Here is a 7180-nt window from a genome sequence, read left to right on the forward strand (position 1 = left end):
ATGAATCTTAAAATATGAAAAAATTTAGGCAATTTAAGCAGCCTCTGTTGTACAATAAAGATGATATGAATGAAGTATTATTCACTGAGTGATAGTACTGAAAGAAGAGATTTTTTTTAAATTTTATTATGTTATGTTAATCACCATACATTACATCATTAGTTTTTGATGTAGTGTTCCATGATTCATTGTTTGCGTATAACACCAAGTGCTCCATTCAATACATGCCCTCTCTAATACCCATCACCAGGCTAACCCATTCCCCCACCCCACCCCTCTAGAACCCTCAGTTTGTTTCTCAGAGTCCTAGTCTCTCATGGTTGTCTCCCCCCTCCAATTCTCCCCCCTTCATTTTTCCCTTCCTACTATCTTTTTTTTTTTTTAATCATATAATGTATTGTTTCAGAGGTACAGGTCTGTGATTCAACAATCTTACACAATTCACAGTGCTCACCATAGCACATACCCTCCCCAATGTCTATCACCTGCCACCCTATCCCTCCCAACCCCCACCACTCCAGCAACCCTGTTTGTTTCCTGAGATTAAGAATTCCTCATATGATACATGTCTTTCTCTGAATGACTTATTTCGCTCAACATAATACCCTCCAGTTCCATTCACGTCATTGCAAATGGCAAGATTTCATTCCTTTTGATGGCTGCATAATATTCCATTGTATATATACACCACATCTTCTTTATCCATTCATCTGTCAATGGACATCTTGGCTCTTTCCATAGTTTGGCTATTGTGGACATTGCTGCTATAAACATCAGAGTGCATGTACCCCTTCAGATCACTACATTTGTATCTTTGGGGTAAATACCCAGTAGTGCAATTGCTGGGTCATATGGTAACTCTATTTTCAACTTTTTGAGGAACCTCCATACTGTTTTCCAGAGTGGCTGCACCAGCTTGCATTCCCACCAACAGTGTAGGAGGGTTCCCCTTTCTCCGCATCCCCGCCAACATCTGTTGTTTCCTGACTTGTTAATTTTAGCCATTCTGACTGGTGTGAGATGGTATCTCATTGAGGTTTTGATTTGGATTTCCCTGATGCTGAGCAATGTTGAGCACTTTTTCATGTGTCTGTTGGCCATTTGGATGTCTTCTTTGGAAAAGTGTCTGTTCACGTCTTCTGTCCATTTCTTGACTGGATCATTTGTTCTTTGGGTGTTGAGTTTGACAAGTTGTTTATAGATTTTGGATACTAGCCCTTTATCTGATATGTCATTTGCAAATATCGAAAGAAGATATTTTCTTTTCAAAGAAAAATTTTGTCATGACTATGAAAGGGAAGTGCTAAGAATATAAGAAAGCTATAATCCCTATCTTCTATAATTGGAAGCCGAATGATAATGTTTACCATTGGTAAATAAAGAAGCAACAGTGCATGACAAGAGTTAAAACAATGATAAGTATTGCCTCTAGAGAGTGGGATGCTGTTCAGAGAAAAAGAGGCCAGTGAGCATCTGCTATTGATTTTTTTAAAAAGATTTTATGTATTTGACTGAGAGTGGGAGAGACAGCGAGAGCAAAAGCATGGGGAGCACCAGAAGGAGAAGGAGAAGCACTGAGCAGGGACCCTGATGCAGGACCCCGGGATCATGACCTGAGCCAAAGGCAGACATTTAACCGACTGAGCCAATTAGGTGCCCCTGCTATTGATTTTTTACAAGTTCACTGCACTATGTGACTTTAACACTGTGTACATTACTCAAATATGAAAAAAAGCACCTTAAAAGTACAATTGAGAACGTTGAAATATAAAATAAGCACAGGACAGATAAAGTGAAATAAACTTCACGTATAAAGGTACTGAAAATACAAACCTATGTATATGTCTATGTATACGTAGTAAAAATACCCATACCCACATAGGAAAGTGATTTTAATGGCACTTCTGTTGTTTTACAGTTCACATGAAAAGGCTAACAAAGAGGACTGGATTGGGAAATAGAAATTATCATAACATTTGTCTCCTTGAAGTTTTTAAAAACATATAGATACAATGCATTCTTACCACAGGAGATGTAAAAATGTTTTAACTTGTCATCATTTGAAAATTATTTTTATGAACATGATTTCCATCCAGTTTAAATTGTGATGAAAAGGAATAAATGTGTTCTACTTCCTCTCCCCCAAGCAATTGAGGGAGATTATGACTACTTTTTTGGAAGTGATTAAGAAAAACAGAATGAGTCACAAATGCTAGAAGTTAAACAGAGCTGAAATGGTAAATTATTTCAGAGCAGATGTTTAAAGGAAATGAAACCAACATTTGAGAAGAAAGAATGGGTATTAGAGAACTGGAGTAATCTTTTCAGTGACTTTTTCTATAGTCTACTTTTGACAGACACACCTGCCAAATCACTAACTGCGTGGAAACTGTTGCTTTAGAAAGTGGTCCAGTTTCAGGGCACCTGGGTGGCGCAGTTGGTTAAGCGACTGCCTTCGGCTCAGGTCATAATCCTGGAGTCCCGGGATCGAGTCCCGCATCGGGCTCCCTGCTCGGCAGGGAGTCTGCTTCTCCCTCTGACCCTCCTCCCTCTCATGCTCTCTGTCTCTCATTCTCTCCGTCTCAAATAAATAAATAAAATCTTAAAAAAAAGAAAAAAGAAAAAAAAAAAAAGAAAGTGGTCCAGTTTCATTCTTCTGCATGTTGCTGTCCAGTTTTCCCAACACCATTTATTGAAGAGACTGTCTTTTTTCCATTGGATATTCTTTCCTGCTTTGTCAAAGATTAACTGACCATATAGTTGTGAGTTCCTGAAACTAACAGTACTTATTGACACCTACCCTCTGTAAAATACTTCCCATAAATAGGGTTGAAGTATTAAAAATGATATCCCTATTTTGTGTATTAAGAGACTTATAAATAGAAATGCTTTATGATGGGCACTTGGGTGGCTCAGTCAGTTAAGTGTCTGCATTCGGCTCAGGTCATGATCCCAGGGTCCTGGGATGGAGCCCGGCATCAGGCTCCCTGCTCCTCAGGGAGCCTGCTTCTCCCTCTCCCTTGGCCTGTTGCTCCCCTTGCTTGTGCATGCTCTCTCTCTCTCTCTGTCATATAAATAAATAATATCTTTAAAAAAAGGAAATGCTTTATGAGTTGGCCATGATTTTACAATCACTTGAATAATTTGGGGGAACATTTCAATTTCAGCTCTGTTTCTCTCCAAAACCGAAACTTGTCCACAGCACTATGCTGCTTTATACACTTAGGATAATTCTGTTTTTGGGGCGCCTGGGTGGCTCAGTCGTTAGGTGTCTGCCTTCAGCTCGGGTCATGGTCCTAGGGTCCTGGGATCGAGCCCCGCATCGGGCTCCCTGCTCGGCGGGAAGCCTGCTTCTCCCTCTCCCACTCCCCCTGCTTGTGTTCCCTCTCTCGCTGTGTCTCTCTCTGTCAAATAAATAAATAATAATAATGATAATAAAAATCTTTAAAAAAATTGTTTTTGTTTGTTTGGGAGAATGTCAAATAAAGAATGTGTAAGTAAAAATCAAATTTTATTAATTCTGAATATACGCTTAGGAGTAATGCAATGTCACCTAATTCACCTATCCAAACATTCATAGCAGAGAATTAACAGATGGGTGCTTAAAGGAAAATTTTATCCCTTCTTCATTCATAAGACAAACAAAACAAACTAATCATTACCTACTGTGGTAGGCAGAATAATGGGTCCCCAAATATATACATGTCCTACTTCTCAATACACGTGAATGTGTAAAGTTATATGACAATGGAGAATTAAGGGTGCAGACGAAATTAAGTCTGATGATTAGGGGCCCTGAGATGGGAAGATTATCCTGGGTTATCCAGCTGGGCCTAATAAAATCACAAGGGTCTTTATAAGTGGAAGAGGAAGGTAAAAGAGAAAGAACCAGAGAGATGGTACTGTGATGAATACTCAGCTCAATGTTGATGCAGATATAGTGCAGAGGAGGACTGGAGCCATGAACTAAGGAATGTGGGCAGCTTTTTGAAGCTGGAAAAGTCTAGGAAATGGATTCTCCCTTCAACCTCTGGAAGAAATGCAGCCCCTATCTGCTAACACCTTGGCTTTAGCCCATTTATACTCATTTTGGACTTTCAAACTCCAAAACTATACAGTAATAAATTTGTGTTCTTTTAAGCCATTAAATTTGTGGTATTCTCTTACAGCAGAGAAAGGAAACTATGACAAAACTTTATTCATCTTAGGTTTTTGGCTGATACTGTAACAAAAAGATTAATAAGAGAAAAACAGTTCATTAACAAGTGCAATAGACATCATACAGGAGAAACTTAAACAAAAAGTAACTCAAAGTGGGGGTTCATAACTCCAGCTTATATAACATCTTCAACAAAGAACAATAAATTTATAGAGAAATGTCAGGACAAAAGAAAGCAGTTTTAGGCTTCCAAGGGCAGCAAACTGCAAGAAGATAAATATATGGTAGGGAAGAATTGGAGTAAAGTATGTTTGCAGATTCCTCTTGTGCCATATCTGGGCTGATAAGAATCTGTCTCCAGTAGAGGGAAAATTTACTCCCTTCCTTAGGAAAAAAGAGAGTAGAGGGAGCTTTTCTTATATTTGCTGCTTCCTTAGGAAAAAAGAGAGAGAGTAGAGGGAGCTTTTCTTATATTTCCTGCTTCCTTAAACTTCCTTCAGTTTAAAAGAACCCTTAATGTCAATAATTTGAGAGTAACACATTCTGGTTTCCTTCAATACTACACACTAGTATCTTCGTTGGGTGTTAGCAACAGATGATGAAACAAGAGAGAAAAGGCTTCTTGTCCTGTAAGAGCTTAAATTTTAGTATTACTAAAGGAATTAAAAAAAAACAAACAAGCAAGCAAACAAAATTAGATTGAAAGTAACTATCAAGGGAGGGGTGCCTGGGTAGCTCGGTCCATTAGGTGTCCTACTCTTGATTTCCACTCAGGTCATGAATTGAGGGTTCAGAGATCAAGCCCCTAGTTGGGCTCCATGCTCAGTGGGGAGTCTGCATGAGATTCTTTCCCTCTCCTTTTGCTCTGCCTCTCTCTCTCTCTCAAATAACTCTTAAAAAAAAGTAAGTTAACTATCAAGGGAAAAGGAGGGTGAAAGAAAAAGAATGACTTACTCAAAATGGTCTTCAGTTTGCAGTGGGCTAGAATCCTTCAGAAAACAACAGAGGCACTGATAACTATAAAATAGGAGTCAAGCTCAGAATATTTTAAAATAGTATTTCCAAGACAGAACAGTGAGTTCACGAATTATGAAGAGTAGAGGAGCTTGATGCTTAGAGAATAGAATTACGGCATTTTGACAAGAAAGAGCTTACCAAGTAAAAGGGTATAAGTTGATTTTGGTATAACAGTTGAAGGTAGAATCTTAAAAGCTAGGGTAGGTAGTTTAGACTTTAAAAAGTACAAAGAAAATCATCAAATGATTTAAGAAAGGGAGTGACATTATCATATATAAATATTTTTAAGATGACTTCCTGCAGATGGGTAATGCTAAATGGAACATGAATAAAAGCAGTTTTGGAGAAGAGTATGGTGGCGTTGATTAGCTTAATGGCAGTAAAATGCAGAGAGCTAAACAGAAATGAGACAGGGCAAGAATTGCTAATGGAATGGATGGGGGAGGAGAAAGATGAAAAAAGGATGAGTTATTGTTAGGTTTCTAATTGGATAGATGCCAATGCAATTTACTAGAATGGGAAAGATTTGCTAAGGAACAGTTTTGGGAGCAAAATATGGAGTTTCATGTTAATAGGTTAACCTTGAGAGGATTAGTAAAAATCGAGGTTAAAATATGAAGTAAGTTATTCAACACATAAATATATATCTGTAGACATCCATACACACATAAATCAAACACATACATGAAATATATATAATAGACATAATATGTATATATGTAAATATAAATATTTACATATGTAAATGTACACATATATAATTTAATGAGTTAGGCCACTCTATTTTATTTGGGATTTTTAAAAGATAAATGTACTTTAGGCTTGGCCGCCATCATGAACGACACAGTAACTACCCGGACCAGGAAGTTCATGACTAACCGACTACTTCAGCGGAAACAGATGGTCATTGAAGTTCTTCATCCCAGAAAGGCAACAGTACCTAAGACAGAAATTCGGGAAAAACTAGCCAAAATGTACAAGACCACACCAGATGTCATATTTGTGTTTGGATTCAGAACCCATTTGGTGGTGGCAAGACAACTGGCTTTGGCATGATTTATGATTCCTTGGATTATTCAAAGAAAAATGAACCCAAACACAGACTTGCAAGACATGGCCAGTATGAGAAGAAAAAGACATCAAGAAAACAGCGAAAGGAATGCAAGAACAGAATGAAGAAAGTCAGGGGGACTGCAAAAGCCAATGATGGTGCTGGCAAAAAGTGAGCTGGAGACTGGACAACAGAAGGAGTAAAGATGCTGCAGTGGCTTTTTCTGTGGTGGTTGTGCAGATTTTTCATGAGAGGATCAATAAACTAAGAATGTTAGTGTGAAGAAAAAAGATAAATGTACTTTAGCAATGTTACTAATAATAACATTTATTGAGTTTATTAGTAATAGATTCCTGAGGCTATGGTTAATGAACTGTTACAATGTCAGTGACTAAAATGGATCATGTGTGGGGAAAAACAGATACAACTCTAAGCGAACTCTAAGCTTACATTTATTATTATAAGATTATAAACCAACCTTTCTTGGAACCAGTTAAAAACAACCAAAAAAAAAAAAAAAACCAAAACACTGATGTTATAGAAATGCTTTCTGATGTTTTCAAGATAGATTATAAATATGTATTTTAGATATCAAGACAGATAACACATTGAACTTAAATAAAATTGTATGATAACTGGTCTGTAAATATTCATTAATACGCTTACTTTTCTATTCAAACAAGCACTAATTGTTAAGTGCTTTGAATTCTCAAAAGCATTTGTGTCCTGTCAAGGTTTCTGCTATTGGCATGTGGCATATGGTGTTAATCAAATTTCATCAAGCCTAATTAAAGATATTTATGGCTTATGATTATAATTTTACAAGTGTGAAACATCTGCCAGAAGCCAGGGAGATCAGCGGAAGATTTGTGTGTAAAACCATAAGAATGGATGAGATAACTCAAGAAGTATAAAGAGAAAGGAAGCAAGGAAGGAAGGAAGGTAGGTTGGTT

At 37.4% G+C, this 7180-nt stretch overlaps 1 pseudogene; it reads left to right on the forward strand.

Moving 5' to 3' along the window:
- Window positions 1-6010: 6010 nt before the first annotated feature.
- LOC118009141 lies at window positions 6011-6480 on the forward strand (annotated as a pseudogene).
- Window positions 6481-7180: the final 700 nt, after the last annotated feature.

This window comes from Mirounga leonina, unplaced genomic scaffold, assembly GCF_011800145.1.
Source record: "Mirounga leonina isolate KUSES-001 unplaced genomic scaffold, KU_Mleo_1.0 Mir_127, whole genome shotgun sequence".
Lineage (NCBI taxonomy): Eukaryota > Metazoa > Chordata > Mammalia > Carnivora > Phocidae > Mirounga > Mirounga leonina.